Consider the following 18430-nt stretch of genomic DNA (forward strand, 5'->3'; position numbering starts at 1 on the left):
TTACTTTCCCATGGTGTTCAAGTCAGTCATGGACTTGAACTTAAGTAAAAGTTGCAATATCTATATTTTGACTTGAGTAAAAGTACCAAAGTATTGGCATCAACTATACGGTACGTACAGTAGGCTACCAAAGAAAACCTTATTGAAAATAGTAATACCTCTACAAGCTCACAAGCTTGTAGAGGTAAAAGTACTGAAAAGTAGTAACTAAAGCTAAAGCTAAGTAAAAAGTACAATAATTTGCACAGATTTACTTTAAAGTATAACAAAAACCTAAACACTCAATAAATCTACCTCATAATCGTTCAGCTACTTGAGTAAATGTACTTAGCTACTTGATTCACCACTAGTTAAAGTGTGTCTGTATTGTGTAACTGAACCAGGGTCTATGGTTGCGTTCAGAGATCGGCAGTTCGCTGGTGTCTGTTCTGTTTAACAAAGTCATATCCGCTGGCTGCCAAACCCCCTCTGCAAGCCTGGCCGAGCTTGGACTTCAAAGCCCACATTTCCGTGTTAGATTTACCGTTCTGTAAGCCCACTTCCAAGAACCACGCTCTTGTTGGGTCCATGTTGCTCTTGCTGAGGGGAACTATCAAACATCCACCCACACACATACAGCGTTATTGATGCAGGTGTGTGTGTGTGTGTGTGTGTGTGTGTGTGTGTGTGTGTGTGTGTGTGTGTGTGTGTGTGTGTGTGTGTGTGTGTGTGTGTGTGTGTGTGTGTGTGTGTGTGTGTGTGTGTGTGTACGCCCATACCCCCAATACTGTCAGGAGTATGTGCAGACAGACAGACAGACAGATGTCATGTCATATGTCATGTATGTAGGCTAATCGTCGCTGTCGGGCAGAAACCTCATACAGTGTGTCCATATTTGAAATTGTAATATATTGTTAGGAATTAACTTCCTACTTCATCATACAAGTGCCGCACTAAAGTAGCGATGCAGATAGGCTATTTTCACTATTTTATAGGCATATTTAAAAAAAAAAAAAAGGTAATAACAAAGGAACGGTTTTGGACATAATAATATTATGTCCAAAACCGTTCCTTTGTCCAAAAGTTATATTATAAGTACAAGGTTTCCTCCCGACATCAATGCTATGTTTTGTGGAGGGTTTGGGCCGATGCTTACTCCACTTTTAGAGACGGTTCGGTTCGGGGAGTCTCTAAATCTCGGACGCACCGAACATCCAAATTAATGACGGTACCCGCCCCCCCCTCATATTGTGGTTTAGACAGAGCCGAACCTAAATAGATTTGTCTCTAAAAGCCGAGTATGCATGAGCCCTTAGCTTGTCACTGTGCTCCAGATGGGCCAAAGTGTCTATGATCTCCTCCTCCTCCTGCTGTTAACAGGCAAGACAGGCAAGACAATGTCTTATTTGAGCTGGAAGCTGAGCCAGTGTGGGTTTAGACATAACACAGTTAATGGCACAGTAATGGCACGGGGGGGCAAGAGGGGGGCACAGGGGGCAGAGAGGGGGGCACAGGGGGGCAGAGAGGGGGGCACAGGGGGCAGAGAGGGGGGCACAGGGGGGCAGAGAGCTCTAAGATTAGCTTTATGGAGCCATGAAGCTTCTGCATGTGACAGTGATGTACTGTAAAGTAACTAAGTACTTTAATGGAGTATTTCCAATATTCAGTAGGCTACTTATACTTCTACTCCACTACATTCAGTGTGTGTGTTTATGTGTGTGTGTGTGCGTGTGCGTGTGCGTGTGCGCGTGCGTGCGTGCGTGCGTGCGTTCAAAAGCGCTACTTGGTCACACAGTGCTATTGCAGCGTTTGTGTATGCTACAAACAGACAGACAGACAGACATAGCTACACTCACTCCAAGGAGCGATGCGTGCACCGCACAAAAATAAATGTGCGTACTCTTTCCACTACTGCATGTGACATTGACAGCCGTTATCGCGGATCAGCTCTGATGTGCTCTGGCTACCTTGTGTCAACTCCAAAAGCAACTAGTCATCTCCTGCTATAAAGTCATGATCATCTAAATAATCTCTACATGTGGCAATCAGCTGTCTCCATCTGTTTACCCTCTACGGATGACAAGACAAAGGGGTATTGTTTGATCATTGATGATCCCCTTCTTACAGCCCCCCCAGGATGTTTTTTTTATATATTATATTTCTTTTCCGCTGGTGTCACCATCCCGTTTTCCTCTAAACATACGTTGTGGACTCGACATCGTTGCTGTCGTGTCGGGCAAAAACCTCTTATCTCGTAAGTTCGTAACCTTGTTTTTCCCCCTGTAAATTAATGTCCTATACTTCCTTATACTACAGTATCACAACGCATTGTGATGCGACATGGTGTCCGCTTCACTTGCAGATCTTTAGAATTTTGAAAGAAATAATTAAAGTGAAAATTGTCTGTGGGTCTTCTAAATATTTATTTAACAAAAACTATTGACTGAAGTTTGTTGACTAAATAACTACGTCAGATCCATTGGATCCATGCGGCTTATTTATCTAACCCTTTTAGACATCGTCTCTGTCGGGTGGAAACCTCTTATGTCCAAAACTGTTACTTTTCAGGATTAAAAGTTTTTAAAATAGTAAAAGTAGCAGATCTACAAGCTCAAAATGTGTTGCTTCGTGCCACTTTTCGAGCTTGCGGATCTACTAATTTTGATGCTTCTGTGTGACGCTGTAGTATGATCACGTAGGGTGATTTTCTTTTTTAAATCACAAAAAGTTAGGATATGGAGATAAGAGGTTTCTGCCCTGACAGTGAGGATAATGCGTAAATGTTGAACAAGTCTCCTTTGTTATATTGCTGTGTTTTATTTGACAGTAGCAGAGAGAGCGATGTTCCTCCCGGCATGACACCATCGGTGGACATGCTCTTTGTTTTTGTTACTGTCCTTCTGGTTCCCCTGGAGATTACAGAAAAAATAAGACGTCGTCATGACAACCTCTTGATGTCGAGAGACCCCAAAGTGACCCTCTTTAAAACAAGGAGATGCTGTGCGCATGTGGTGTGGGCGCGCTGCGCTCCGCTATGCGAGGATGTTTGGCTTGTTTGTGATGTGAAGGATTTTTTTGCTGTGCTGTGGTTCTGCGCGCGCGCGTGTGCGTATGTGTGTGTGTGCGTGCGTGCGTGTGCATGTGCGTGTGTGTGTGTGTGTGTGTGTGTGTGTGTGTGTGTGTGTGTGTGAGTGCGTCTGTGCGTGCACGCCAGGCCCATACTGTAAGTGCACAACAAAGCGTGTTTACACTGGGCCAAATGTCCCACAAGTATGGTCCCCACAATAGACATAAGTGAGTAATACTTTCCTTGTCCTCCTCACAAGACAAAATAATGGTTGTTTTACAGTTAATTAAAAAAGAAAAGTACAATGAGGAAAAGATTCAGGTCACACACCGAAAATTGTCGAGATTGTATAGCTTGGCTATTTTCGAGAGGTACAAGCTGCTCCAACAACTGACCGTGTGTGTGTGTGTGTGTGTGTGTATGTCTGTCCATATGTAGCCTTGTATGAGTATGGCCTCAACCAACAGCTGCAATACCGCTGGGTGACCTACCTTCAAGTGGCGCCATTGAGCAGCCTAAGGCACCACTCACTCACACTGTGTGGGATTTTGGGTACACGGTTTGGTTGACAGAAATAGTCAAAATGCCATACATAAAATCACGTCCTAAAATGTTGATGTGCTCACAAGTATGGTAATACAAACGTTTGCGAGTGCGTGCGTGCGTACGTGCGTGCGTGCGTGTGTGTGTGTGTGTGTGTGTGTGCGACCCATAAGTGCATAAGGTAGGTCTGAGACAGAGCTGGCTGCTGTCCGTTAGCTTTGTAATGAATAGGAACATGAGGAGATTGTAAAAAGCCTTCCTCTCATTAAACCTGCCTTTTACTGCCACCTGGGAGCAGGGGAAGTGGGGGGGGCGGGGGGAGGTGGGCTTCACAGAGCTTTCATGTCGTAATCACGATAGTTCGACTCCAAATGGGAATGATGACTATGAAACCACGGCGCTTTCACAAGCTCTGCTCTGGGGAATTTAAACAAAAGACGCGGGTGATCTCACTGTCAGGACGTTGTTTAATCCGCGTGATGGATGCGTGTTTACCTCAGTGCATCTTTTAAGTCGCACTCGCACACGCACGCACGCACGCACGCACGCACACACACACACACACACACACACACACACACACACACACACACACACAGAACGAAGCGAGAGAGAGAGAGAGAGCTCCTGGTATGAGACCTTCCCAGCAACAAGAACCACAAATAATCCCACCTGCCTGGTCCCAGCGGTGGTGGAGGCCCTCACACAGTCAGTCTTCGCTGACACACAGAGATAAAAATAGCCCTGCATTTAGGGCCCCCTGGGGGGCAAGGGTTGAACCAGACCTCCCCCCTTGACCACAGGGAGTCCTGCCCCTGTCACCCTGGACATCAGCCTTGTACCCACCGAACCCCTCCTCAATCACAGCACTCATATTTGAACGTTGTGAGTGTATGTGATTATTAGATTATCTCACCGCACGCATGTGTGCACACTGCACAGAGTATGATTGGACAAAGTATAGACATCTGTTCCATCCTTGTCAGGTGCTTGCCCACTCCCAAGTGGTGACAGGTCTGTTTTGATCCAGAGTGACCTAATTGGACTATTTTCCAGTATCTATTTTCTGCCCAGTCCTAAGTGGCCTGCCCTACAGACAGTACTGTAGACATGCAGGAAGAGGGCCGATACTTGTTAGCGGCGCCTTCCCATAGTAAAGCCATTTGTTTTATTTGTTATATTGTAGCCCTGCCCCCACTCTGGGTTACAAAGCAAACAAGTGCATTTAAAATGGTTCTTTGTCATTTCTTGTGTCCCTAAACACTGCCCTATAGTGCTCCTCTGCTTTTGATGGCCGGCAGACTATGACTTATAGTAGCGCTGTAGCTGGTAGTTATTGCATTTCGGCGGCCAAAAACACATGCCTTGTTTTTTGCTTGACTCCACCGAGCGGGAGAATAACATGATGCCCGCCGCCGCCGGCTAGTTAAAATGTTTGAACACGCCCACGCATTGGCACACAGGGTGAGAGCAGGCCATGCTGATGTCCTGTCATTGTTTTACATGCTGTGTAGAGGCTTCAGGGTCACTGCACATCCAACCTGTAATGCTGTCATTTACTGTAGCTGCAAGAGGCAAGAAGTCAAACACAGACTGGTGTCCAGAGTCCAGTCTGCAGACAGTTTGTTTTGTCTATTAAGTCGTCTGTCTGTCTTCTCTGTCCGTCTGTCTTTTTCTGTCTCTCTGTTTGTCTCTGTCTCTTTCTGTCTCTCTCTGTCTCTCTCTCTCTCTCTATCTCTATCTGTCGTTCTCTGTCTCACTCTGTCTCTATCTGTCGCTCTTTCTCGCTGCTTGTGAGGAATTTGGCAGCTCTCTCAGCTGTTCCCTCCCTCTGTGCTCTGTGTGTGTGTGTGTGTGTGTGTGTGTGTGTGTGTGTGTGTGTGTGTGTGTGTGTGTGTGTGTAGGTGTGTGTGTGTGTGTGTGTGTGTGTGTGCGCGCGCACGAGTGCGTGTGTGACTCACAGTGGCTGAGCCATGGTGTGTGAGGGGGTCGGTGTCTCTGGCAGTGGCTGTGTTGTTCTGACTGTCAGTGGGACTGGAAGGCTGTGCGTAGCAGAGTATCACATACACACTGGAAGGCTGTGCGTAGCAGAGTATCACATACACACTCGCAGTTATCAAGGAAATCCTCAGTGACATCATCAACCACTGCAGGTAAGATGCTGTTTATTGCTGTCGTTAACACAGTGGTTCTCAAACTTTTTTAAGGACCCCCACTACTCTGAAAGCGTGCTGCACTCTCTCAGAGTTACAGACCTGTAAGTGTCCATTAGAATCCCCTCAAGGACTGCTGAGGGTCCCTGGACCCCACTTTGAGAACCAGTGCTGTTAATCTTATAGCTTTCAATCTGGCGTCCCTATTATGGACATGTCGTGCTGTAATAGGCAAACATTTTCGAAAACTTTTCATAATTGTTAAAAAACAAATTGGTTTTCATTTGAATAAATCCTGCATTGTGGCTACAAGTGTGCGGCCTTTTCTTAATTTTTATAAAAAACTAATGCTCAAAACAAAAATAAGAGTTTGTTTAGGGTGCGTTTTGATGTGTTGTGCGGAGCCACAAAGAGCCAACCTAGATTTCTTGTGTGAAAGGAGATATTTGGTCTGCATAGTTGGTCATGTGGTTGAGATTTCATTTGTCGAGTCCGGTTGGGGATTATATGGGTCCGTGAGAAGAACTTTGGTGTGTGTGTGTGTGTGTGTGTGTGTGTGTGTGTGTGTGTGTGTGTGTGTGTGTGTGTGTGTGTGTGTGTGTGTGTGTGTGTGTGTGTGTGTGTGTGCGTGTTCGTATGTGTGTGTGTGTGTGTGTGTGTGTGTGTGTGTGTGTGCGTGCGTTCGTGTGTGCGTGCGCGCGTGCGTGTGCTTGTGTGTTCATTCAGTGAGAATCCGATAGTGTGCGTGAACTAGGCCTATGATGGTTTATTACTGGAGCAAATGTTGACAAGTTTGTTCTTACTGTAGCTGCCACTTTATTGACAACAGTGTGTGTGTGTCTGTGTCTGTGTGTGTGTGTGTGTGTGTGTGTGTGTGTGTGTGTGTGTGTGTGTGTGTGTGTGTGTGTGTGTGTGTGTGTGCGCGTGCAATCATCATCCGTGAGCCTGCTTTTACAGCTCAGCTGCTGTACATGTGTCTGTCACTATCTCTGACACACACACACACACACACACACACACACACACACACACACACACACACACACACACACACACACACACACACACACACTCAAACAAGCTCTGTGTTTGCAGTGTTTAATGCTCTCAAAGATTGTAAATACCGGTATATTTGTTTTAATTAAGAATTAATCTCTAACAATGTTACACATGTTTAGCCTCACTAAAAGCTAACAATCATTGGTCCAGACAAGATATATTATTTCAAACTACTGGCTGGATTGCTTTGGTGTGCACCCTCTTTCTCCCCCATTCTCTAGCAAGTAGAAGGCCAAAACCTCTACTTGTTTACTAGTGTTGAGGCCAGCTCTAAAGATCTCAGCCCACCCATCAGTCCACTCATCAGCCCAGTGAGCCCACCCATCTGACCACTCAACATGGCAGCCAATATTAAGCCCTTTGAGCCGTCTGAGCAGTAAAAGCAATTTCCCCTCCCTAGGGGCCAGGAAATAATTTCTCAACGAAATGAGTGCAAAGAGACCCAAATGTAAAGCCATTATGCTTTCTTGTGGTTTAAATCCTATTAGTTGACCTTGTATCTGACCTGTACTGTCCTGTGCTTTTCCTATGCGAACTGCTAATAAAGTATTCAATCAATCAAGCAGAAGAAACTCTTCCATTCTCTGCGTGTCCATGAGTATGGCCTGTAGGACACTCATTACAACACTGACTGTCAAATGTTCTAATTTGAAGAACCCCCAGTTTGTAAATGCCGTAGGGCAGTGGTTCACAAACCTTTTCATGTCAAGGACCCCCAAATTGACACTTACTATACTGCGGACCCCATTTGAAAAAATATGCCAGGGACCCCCTTTAGAGAAGATTTTTACAGCTCTAGCAGTAATTCTCAACCATCTATACTATAATTTTGCGAATGTCTGTCTGTCTGTCTGTCTGAAACAGTGTTTCTCATCAGTGGCTGGAGCAATTGATCTGAAATCGCATCAAAATTAGCATATGAACACACCTGACATAACTGTGAAGCCCGTTTGTCACTTTCACAAATCGTATGCTGTATATTAGCATTTTTATGGTGTATCTACTATCTATTCTGCATCTAGCTTGAGGCTAATCTATTCTGCATCTAGCATGAGGCAACATGTTTAACCAGCTGTGTGTGTGTGTGTGTGTGTGTGTGTGTGTGTGTGTGTGTGTGTGTGTGTGTGTGTGTGTGTGTGTGTGTGTGTGTGTGTGCAGGCAGGCGGGTGTGTGCGCAGGCGGGTGGGCGGGTGGGCGGGCGGGCTGGGGGGGTGTAGCCATTAAATGAAACGGGTATTTCTTACATTGATGCTCCTACATATTATCATGCAAGCACCAGTTAAAGTTACTTTCCATCCCTCATATACTGTATGCACAGTGCACATCCCATAACCCACACACTGCACATCATTTTGGAGCTCATATCTTTGAACGGGTAAGGGCTAGTTATAATAAGTTTGACATGCATTTGGCAATAGTACGGACCCCTATTTAATGGCATTTGGTAATGTGCTCTTCCTGGTTGATGTAACATTCTGGTGTAGCACCCGTCCAGAGACTTCTGTAGGGCATAGATAATTAGAAACCTGTATAGTGGTCCATTTGGTTCCTAACTATCAATAATGTAGCTGGGGACCCCAGGGGGTCCTTGGAGCCCACCTTGAGAACCACTGCATTACATCATCAAACAATGCTTGCCAAGCAAGGCAGCTTGAGAAGTCCACACGGAGAGCGTCTGGTTTTGACTTCCGGACTTCCGTAGGTCTGTCTGCATGTCTACTGTCTCCAGCTGTCCTCCGTCTGTAATATTGCTGTGAGCTTTGACCCAGGGCTGGATCCCCTGATATGAATGGCCACTCGACCATCAAATGGCTTCTTCCTCTCCTGCAGTGGGGAGATGGTTGTCATCATGTACCAAGAGCTGTCTGTTCACAATCACAATAATACACATTATTGGTCAAGCTAAGTATATTTGTAATGTGACACTCTTGATTGGTCCAGGCTGTTAGCAAACCTGTGGGTCTAAAGCAGGGATCTTCAACATTATTCAGGCCAAGAAACCCTGAGAGACGAAGCAGGGAACCCCATTGCATATATTGTATAAAATAAAATATAACAATACAATAAAACTTTGAGTATTTCAAAGCTAGCTCACCATATTTAGCTGATTGTCTCATCAATGTCTGTTGACTGTGGAGAGATTAGAGACTAGCTTGGAAGTATTCCACAGGGGTGCCTTCAAGTGATGCTGCAGCTTTGATGGCTTCATAGATTTGTTTGACAGCATCATCATCAGTGTCTTATACATTACATGTTTTTCATTAATAATAATGTTTGGTGTATGGAAATATCTTATATTAGCACTAAGCTTCAAATGATTGCCTGACACTAGCAACAATTCATAATTATGTATTGATCAATATAGAAAGAGACCTTTAATTTGTGGTCAATAGACAAACCTATTTGAGACTTAAAGCTATACTATGTAACTTTTTTAATAAAACAAATCTTAAAATTGTCCTAATTATTAAATCTCTAAAGTTTTAGAACACCCACTCTGTTCATTTCAGCTCCCAAAGCCTTTTCTTTATATGTGTTCTACTGAGCCCTGGTGGCCGTGACCGGGGCTGTTTTTCCCGGCAAAATTACGTCATATGCATCATTCTGTACACGTGTCTCCCTACCGGCCAATCAAAGCCCAGATCATACACTGCCGAGCTCTTCAGGAAATACACTGCAGTGTTTACAATGGGCTAGGAGTCTAGCATGTATCTCCCCAACCGAGGCTCGTAGACGTAGAGGGACACGAAAGACCTCTATGGATAGGTCTCGGCGAGGCGAGGCGGACGCGGTGGTCTGAAGGCCCGGTCCGCGGCGAAAAACGGACGAAAAACGGCCGACAAAAGCAGACGCGACCGCGGTTTGCTATAATGCTACTGACCACTAGTTGAGCAACTTACACAGTATAGCTTTAATACATTGTTCTTCATCATTAAATGAATTTATGAAAATAAACAAATATATTTCATATCCATCTACTTAGGGAAAACATTTTTTTGAAACATTAGTTTTCAGGCTGTGGACAGGGACAGGGGCTGCATCACAGGATGCTTTATATTAAGTAGCATTTTAATAAATGGCTGCAATAAGGAGCTAAGATATTTTTTGCAGAGACAATAAATGTTTTTTAATTTAAAAAAGCTTTATATGGAGGCACCCACTGGCCTAGTGGTCCAGGCGCATACGACATAGGCTCTGATGCCTGTCAGCGTGTTCGAATCCCGATCCCGATGACCTTTGCTACGTGTCACTCCCCATCTCGCTCCATTTCCTGTCAGTCTACTGTCCTATCAATAAAGGCCAAGAAAGAACAAATCAAAAAGAAAAAAAGAAAAAAAAAAGGCTTATATGAATTATACTATATTACAGTGTGTGCGCTTCCAACCCTCAGAACTGTATTCATATCAAGCAAGGAGTAGAAAATTGAACCCCTGTCTATTTTGCATTTGCATGAATTGGGAGACATGACTGCGGTGGATAATAAAACCAACATGACTGGCCTGTGAGTCCGGACCATTTGACTCCATTGTAGTTTGTAATTAGGAATAAAAGAGAGACAGAGATGCCGCTCTCTTTTTGGTCCAGTTGCACTTTGGTTGACTTCTGCGGTCCGGCGCTGTAGCCTCAGAGAGAAGAGAACACGCTGGCTGGCAGCGAGGCCAGATGAAAAGACACGACGGAGAGACACGCATGTCTCACGGCGTGCGTGTCTCTCTCCCGCTGTGCGTTCCACGCATTTCCTAAATGATGCCCCGGCTGGCGGCTTCGGCTATCCTCTGTCACGCTTTTTGTATCGTCAAGGTCGAATGTGGCTGTTAAACCCTCTGTCTTCCTCTTCTTGTCTGCTTCTCTGGCCTCCGCTCTTTTTTTGTTGGGTTTGTGGTGAAAACCGAGACTCCTTTCATAAAAACTTTCCATCAACAGCAGCAAATAACAACAGGGTCATGCGAGGAGACTGTAGCTGTGGCCCCTCGGCACGCATGCCGGAGGCCAGGGCAGAATGCTCGGCTTTGGTCTCCTGCACGGAACTCTTCCCGCTTCGTCTGTTTCTATTCTATGTGGTGCAGGGGTTTTTCAATTATTATTACCCCTCCTCTCCCCTTTTCTACCAATTTAGCCACTGTGCCAATTCTCTCATGCAGTCCCTGTCACTAACTGCAGACGCCTACTGGCTGGTCTTGGGAAGGCTGTGGAGCAGACCAGCCATTCTCAAGCTTTTGAGTTTCAAGGACCTCCAGATTGATATACAGTACATTAGGCCACGATCCTATTTAATATGTAGCCTATATTTTTTTATTAAAGCCACTTTAAATCCTCAGGGACCTTCTTCTTCAGCCTAGTGGAAATGTGCATGTAACATTTCACAGAAATCGCTCGCTGCGTTCACGTTTTGAGTCATTTTGTTCTAAACGGACCAATCCTGTCAACTTTGGAAGCCAACGTTGGCCAATTAGGATGTAATATGAAATATCGGAAAGATCTGTCTTGATCACATGACTATAGAGATACTCTGTACCGATTTGTGTGATGTTTGGACAAAATCTGTAGGAGTAATATCCCAAAATGCGTTTTGCAAAGATCTGCCTCATGGTGGCGCTATAACAGGCCGATTTGAACAATTTGTGCTAGAGGGGACCAAGGATCTCTGATTGCATGGCGAGGTGACACTACTTTCACCAGGAGTGTGTAACACATGCAGACAACATGCTATCGTTGGGCCAACTTGTAGGAGTTGCAGTGACATGCCCTTCCCACCCAAGCTTCCCAGTCCCCCCCCCCCCCCCCCCCCCAACAGTTGTGTTGGGTAGAGAGCCTGTCCAAGCTGGTTAACTTAACCACCGTCCCGTGCCACCTGGATGCCCCGGTGCAGGGCTTTCCGAACCTCTTCATGTCACATGACCCCCAAATGGACCCCCTTTTCAAATGATTCTGGCCCCGATGGTTGGCGTAGCGGCCTGGGCACCTAGGCTGCTAATCCAGCCTGACAGCAAGTCGCGGTGTTCGGGTCCCGAATCCCGAACAACCTATGCTGCGTGCCCCCCTCTCTCCCCATTCCCTGTCAGTCTACTATATATCTATCAATAAAGGCAGAAAAGGCCAGCAAAATATAAAAAAATGTAAATGAATGATTCTGTCCTATCACATCCCCCCATGCTTATTCCCAAGGATGGTATTGTGTCCATGGGTGGGTGCACTGATGTGATTTCTTTGCACCGGCATTGTGCTCCGGTATGCAGCGTGCGAGAGGAAAAGGGTGGCTGCAGAATTCATCCAGTTAAGTGGAGGAAATAAATTCCACCGGCCAAGAATTCCATCTAAAGATGATTTTTTATTTTTTTCACCCTCACCCTTCTTTTCTGAGAGTACGGAACAAACGATATTCTCACACGCCCCGCTTCCTCTCCCGTCGCAGGGCATTGATGGTCGAGGTCCTTCATCCCCAGTTCAGTCCCCCCCCCCCCCCCCATGCAGGGGCGTCACAAGGGGGGACTGAGTTACTAGGGCCCAAGGTGGAGGGCCTTAAAATACTTTAGATATCGAAAAATAGCTTGTAGATCTGCTATTTTTGAAAAAAAATTGAAAATGTGTGAATATATGTATTTTTTAAGCGGACATTTGATGGGGGTCTGTGTGGCCAAATACATATCATTTTGGGGGTCCTTCTAGAGTTCTCAACGGGCCTGAAAATTAAGGCCCGGCCCTAACTGGGCCCTAACTGGGCCAGCCCAAAGCCCTACCCGGCCCGACTAGATTTTAGGCCCTACCCAGTCCAAAAACGTCGGGTCGGGTCAGGTTTAGAAAGAATATGAGAACTCTATCACAGAGTAATATTAATAAAATAATTTAAAAAAAATACAAAAAACTTTTTTCATTGAGCCCGAGGCCCTACCCGGCCCGACTAATTAGCATACATTTTAGGCCCTACCCTACCTTAAATGTCGGGTTGGGTTCGGGTATGGTCGGGTTCGGGCAGAATTTGAGAACTCTATAGGTCCTGCACATGAAAAGGTTTGAGCACCACTGACATAGAAACATAGGTTTTTAAAAAAAAAAACTTCAACAACTTTTTTCACGATTTTTCAAAAATAGCAGATCTACAAGCTCGCCGTGCGGCACTCGGTGCCGTGCTGTGAGCTTGTAGATCTGCTATTTTTCAATAGTTAAAGCACAAAATAACACAGTGAATCCTTGTACCCAGGGCCCAAAATTTTGTGCGACACCCCTGCCCCCATGTCTCGCTTCTAGACCACAAGTGACTCAGCCCTCTGGTCCCCCCCCCCCCCCCCCCCCACCCCCACCCCACTCGCTGTTCTGCCCGAGCAGAAAAATGCGTGCTGTTTAGATGCTGCTAATCGTTGTTTAGAGCCCTCATCATGTTCAGCACATTCCGCTGAAATAGAGAGGGGATTAAATAAACATTACCAGACATATGTCTGTTTTTAAATGAGTTGACTCGGTAATTATGCATAATGGGGCGATCATTAAGGTTGATTAATATGGGGGTTTATTGTTGTGCGCATGGGGGGAGGGATGGCTGGCTCACGCCGCCTTATAGTTTATGCTTCTCTTCCCCCCGTTGTCAGTGGAACTGCAGGCTGGTTGAGGTTCCCCTGTCCTCCGGCTCTGGGTTTCATCAAACTGTGCCCAAACAGATTTACATTTCCATGGGCTTTAAATTCCACGCTGAGCCTATTTAGAGAGGGCTTCAGTCTTGGACTTGAGTAAAAAAAAAAAGTGAGTAAAAAAAAAAAGAGCTGCTGGTTGGTTGGTTGGTTGGTTGGTTGGACCTTTGTGTGTTGCCATAACCAGAATGGAAACTTTGCTCGGAAAAAACCCTGCTGTAAAATAAATAAATAAAGTCAAACAGTCCTGTGTTGCTCACAGAGATCCATGCTTTTAAGGCGGGCATTGTTGCTCTAGTGTTTTAGGACCCATGTGGAGCTGTGCGGAGATGTAGTCGAGTTTCTCTGCTTATGGGGCGTCCAAGACGCTGATTTACTGATATTTAGGAACCAAATGGACCCTTTTTTTAAAGATTTGTTTTGGGGATTTTATGCCTTTATTGATAGGACAGTAGACTGACAGGAAATGGGGGGAGAGATGGGGAGTGACATGCGGCAAAGGTTGTCCGGATCAGGAATCGAACTGGCAACGCCGTCAGGCATCCATGCCTATGTAAGTGGTATGCGCCTGGACCAGTAGGCCAGCGGGCGCCCCCCAAATGGATAGTGAATAAATGTACACTGTCAGAGTTATGAGGACTCGTGGTCTTGAAATGAAAAGATCTGAGAACCACCGAGTTACTGGACATACCGCCCCCCCCCCCACACACACACACACACACAAGTCATGACCAGACAGTCCCACGGTGCACTTGCCTCAATCAGGCCTCATCCTGACTCACATAACGGTATGCTTCAGAGCAACCACAGCCAGGCTGTGCATACATTAATGATGTCATGTTTCACACTGTGTGTGTGCGCGTGTGCGTGCGTGTGTGTGTGTCACACGTGTGTTTTCAAACGTTCCCCTGGAACATGTCTAAATGATTTGACTCCAGAGAGAGAGAGAGAGAGAGAGAGAGAGAGAGAGAGAGAGAGAGAGAGAGGAGGGAGGTTTGTGTATTGTGGTCCATTATGTGGCATCAAGCTTCAGACTGGCAGCATGGCAGTGCATGCTACCCGCAGGCTACAGTGATTGATACAGGGAGTGACTCAAAGGAAAGCCACGACGAAACCCTTGTATTTCTGATTCCCAGCAGGCACAGCCAGAACCCCACCAGCTTGTTTTCCCTTCTCCTGTCCGCCTGTAATCTGGAAAAATGGATTTGCAAACCACTTACCACACACAGACATTATTATTGCTTTGCTCAAACAACCAGCCTCGAGCTAGGGTGATTTATACTCAAGTCCCGCGCCCGGTGTCGCACTGTGAAACTATTAGCGGATCTACAAGCTCACAACGCATTGGGAGCCTGTAGATCTGCTATTTTCGCGCACCAAAAAATATAAACTTTTTGCACAACTATTACTATATGTAGACTATACAGCTCACTTGTGGTGGTGCTACAGAAACAGCAGTATGCTGAAACTCAAGATGGCTTATCGTCGTTTTCGGGTGGAAACCTTGTATGTCCAAAACCGTTTGTTTTGTATTTATCATTTTTAAAATGATTTATACTAGTGAAAACAGCCGATCTACAAGCACACAACACCTCGCACCGCGAGGCGCTGTTTTCACTACTTTTGTGCGATGGCCTTGTATGAAGCAGTGCTTTACTTTGCGAAATAAATTACAAATTTGAAACTTGGAGATACGAGGTTTCTGCCCGACAGTGACATTATAATGATGGCATGAGACTGCTGCTTGAAGTGCCACGACGCAGCAGTGCAAGCCAAATGTTTGTCAGTATCCCACCTGCTCCGCTGTGTTGCGGAACCTCATGTACAAATGTATGAGTAGGCTGTCTGATTCTGCCAACAACGTAATTTAAATTCTGACTAATCCTTTATTGACTTCGGTCAGCGTTGTCTCTAAACTGTGGAACCATTGGGAGTGTAAGCCTGTATATGCATTTATGATTTTCTGCGGACTACGTCCACCTTCGTTTGTCTTTGTACTGTATCTATGTAATTTGTTTATGGAACATGTGTCGTTATTACAGTTTGATTGATTCATTGATAAAGCTTTCGATTGACACTATCAGTTCTCTTAACCAATGACTTGGCCTAGCGGTGTGTGCAGCAGAGTAGTGCTGGCTGAAGCTCAGAAGCGTACTATCATCTCAGGTGGGGGGGGATTCCCCTTCGCGAGTGGTAGATTGTTTCAGGCATTATAGAGGAGAGGATCGGCAGTTCTGTCCCAGTGTTTTATCTGTCTTGTGTGTGTGTGTGTGTGTGTGTGTGTGTGTGTGTGTGTGTGTGTGTGTGTGTGTGTGTGTGTGTGTGTGTGTGTGTGTGTGTGTGTGTGTGTGTGTGTTATCTCTGTGCTGAACAGATAGCCTCAGGCATGCTCGGAGTGTGTCGGATGACTCCCCCCCGCCCCCACCGGCCCCCCAGCTGCCTCCGGGGCCGGCGTGCCACACGTTGGATAAGCCCCTCTGTGCTCGTGTCACGAACAAGCAATGTCCCCCCCCCCCCCCACCCCCCCGCCCCCCCTTTCTCCCCGAGGCCTGATCTTGTTTCCTATCATTTAACACACCGGCGTCTGACCGCGCAGCGAGAGCTGCATGCCAAGTTTCCGTCGTTTTCACTGGGTCGCGGCGATAAGCCGCAGGAACGGGCCTGCCTGCCTCTATTGTACTGGGAGGTTACGGAGGTGGCGAAGGCAGTGCTTTATTGGAGGCCAGAGAGAGAGAGAGAGAGAGAGAGAGAGAGAGAGAGAGAGAGAGTGTGACTAAATCTCCTCTGATCTCTCCACCTGTCAGTGCTACTGATGAATTTCTCTACGTGATCCAGCTGGTTAATGACGGGGCCCATTATGAATGCGTCCTGTCTGAGCTCCACTGACTCACTCACTTTCTCATTTCCCCCTGCCATTAATGTACTGTATATACGCAGCGTGCACTGACTGTGCACGAGGCCCATTCATTCACTTTCCCTGTCTGCGTCTCCCTGCCTTAGCTCCCACACCCACACCCCCACGCCCTCCACACCCCCGGCACAGGTGTAAATCCCACGGAATGAGGGCTATGTCTGGGTATTCCGAGGCTGATGAATGGCTAGCTCGTGCCCGCAAATTATGCCCGCCGTTTGACAGCGGAGCGGGTGAACGCAGGTGTTAACGCCCGGGCCAAGTAGGAGGAATGAGGGGAATTTCTGTTTTATATACTGTACAAGTGTACATGTAGCGTTCAAAGATATCTGGAAGGTTCTTAATGGCTGGCCGTCTAGCGGAACAGCTGTGCTGCCGACATGTTGGCGAATTCCTGCGCCTCCCCCTTCTGCCGATGTAAAGGGTGAAAAGGTGAAAGAAGTGTGTGTGTGCATGCGTGTTTGGGTGCGTGCATGTGCGCACGCGCGAGTGTATTAGATGTGGTAGCCTGATGTCAGGAAAGGGGTCTGGTTTGATCAGGACTCTGTGAATTTGATACCATTCTTTTCATCCCTGGGACCCCAATAGACAATACACTGGCAAATCCTCAGTGTTCTTTTAACTTCACTCAACCCTTACGGGTCCATTTGGTGCCGTTTGTGCGCTAGGAGTTACAAGGGAGGTACCATTTGGACCTATAGATGAGACATTTGTTATGGTGTGGATTGTTACGCGCATTTTCAGGTCTTATATTTTGTATTCAGTCGGAAGTGAGTTCACACTCCTATCAACAGGAAAAACAAGTGAAATCCAAAGTGATGGCACAAGCAACTAGAACACTATAAAATGTAAGCTGAGCTGATAAAATGTGTACTCTCTCCTGATGAGATGGAATTGGATAGTCTATATATAGAGCTATATTCGATATATAGAGAGCTTTAACAAAAAACAAAAACTATCACTTACACTGCCTTTAATTTATAATCGGTCATACGGCGGTGTCGCACGCTGAGAATAGCCGAACTACACCCGAAACTGCACCAAACAACAATCTCACAATGCGTGCGACACAAAGTATATAAATCAGGCTACAGACAGACAAACTAACGGTGCTGTAGTAGGTGGTACCGACCGTCAGGCGAGCCCCGCCGGGCCTGACTTCTCCTGCCTGCAAATACAGGCCTCTGACAGAGAGGAAGGAGGGGTGAGGGAGGTTGGGGCGGAGGTCTATGTTCAAGGGGCGTGTCTGCATTTCCATGACACCAGGTCATGTCAATGCCTCTGGCCCGCTGAGGCTGAGCAGGGACGGAAACCCACACGCGGGCATACCCTGTGTGTGTGTGTGTGTGTGTGTGTGTGTGTGTGTGTGTGTGTGTGTGTGTGTGTGTGTGTGTGTGTGTGTGTGTGTGTGTGTGTGTGTGTGTGTGTGTGTGTGTGTGTGTGTGTGTGTGTGTGCCCCGTGTGTGCGTGCGTGCGTGCGTGCGTGCGTGCGCGAGGCTCGTGTGTGTATGAGGGGATTTTATTCTCATTGAGTTGGACTGGCAGGCCTCCATCACATTCTTTGCAAAGGCCTGTTTAAGTTCAAGTATTTGTCAGGAAGAATAATGGGTGCTGTCTGTCAAACAGGGTTTTATTGAAGAGAACTATCAATCACAGCTAACGCGGCCTACTATAAATCACTGCCTCTAAAAGCATGCTTATGCAGGGTTGGAAAGTACATCTACTCAAGTAGCAATTCTGAGGTACATTTACTTTACTGGAATATTGAAAACTGGTAAACTCTACTTCTACACATCTCAGTGACGATTATTGTACTTTCTACTCATGTCAAGGACCCCCAAAATGATATGTGTTTGGCCGCAGACGCCCATCTCAAAATATTTTGTGGCAGGGACCCCCCAGAAGCAAAGATTTGTGTTATCGTTCACTTGAATAACATACTAGACAAAGTATAAAATATTATTCAAGTGGTTAAAATGATTGTAATGCTACTAATGATGCTGGGGACCCCCTGGTATCCCCTCGGACCCCCACTATGAGAATCACTGTTCGTCTCCACTACAATTATTTGAGAACTTTAGTTACACAAGTTACT

General features: G+C 46.2%; 1 protein-coding gene across 2 annotated transcripts in view; it reads left to right on the forward strand.

Moving 5' to 3' along the window:
• The window catches only part of palld (palladin, cytoskeletal associated protein), a 149167-nt gene that overhangs the window by 43706 nt on the left and 87031 nt on the right, over positions 1–18430 (forward strand). Inside the window, exons 1-2 of one of the 2 annotated variants that reach the window (XM_080736527.1) lie at positions 5392–5453; positions 5494–5742. The exons of the other annotated variant lie outside the window; for it this stretch is intronic. The gene's annotated coding sequence lies outside the window, so the exon portion shown is untranslated. Of the gene's footprint in view, positions 1–5391; positions 5454–5493; positions 5743–18430 lie in introns of those variants that run through there. 2 annotated transcript variants of the gene reach the window in all.

This window comes from Nannobrachium achirus (genome assembly GCF_963921795.1).
Source record: "Nannobrachium achirus genome assembly, chromosome: 1".
Lineage (NCBI taxonomy): Eukaryota > Metazoa > Chordata > Actinopteri > Myctophiformes > Myctophidae > Nannobrachium > Nannobrachium achirus.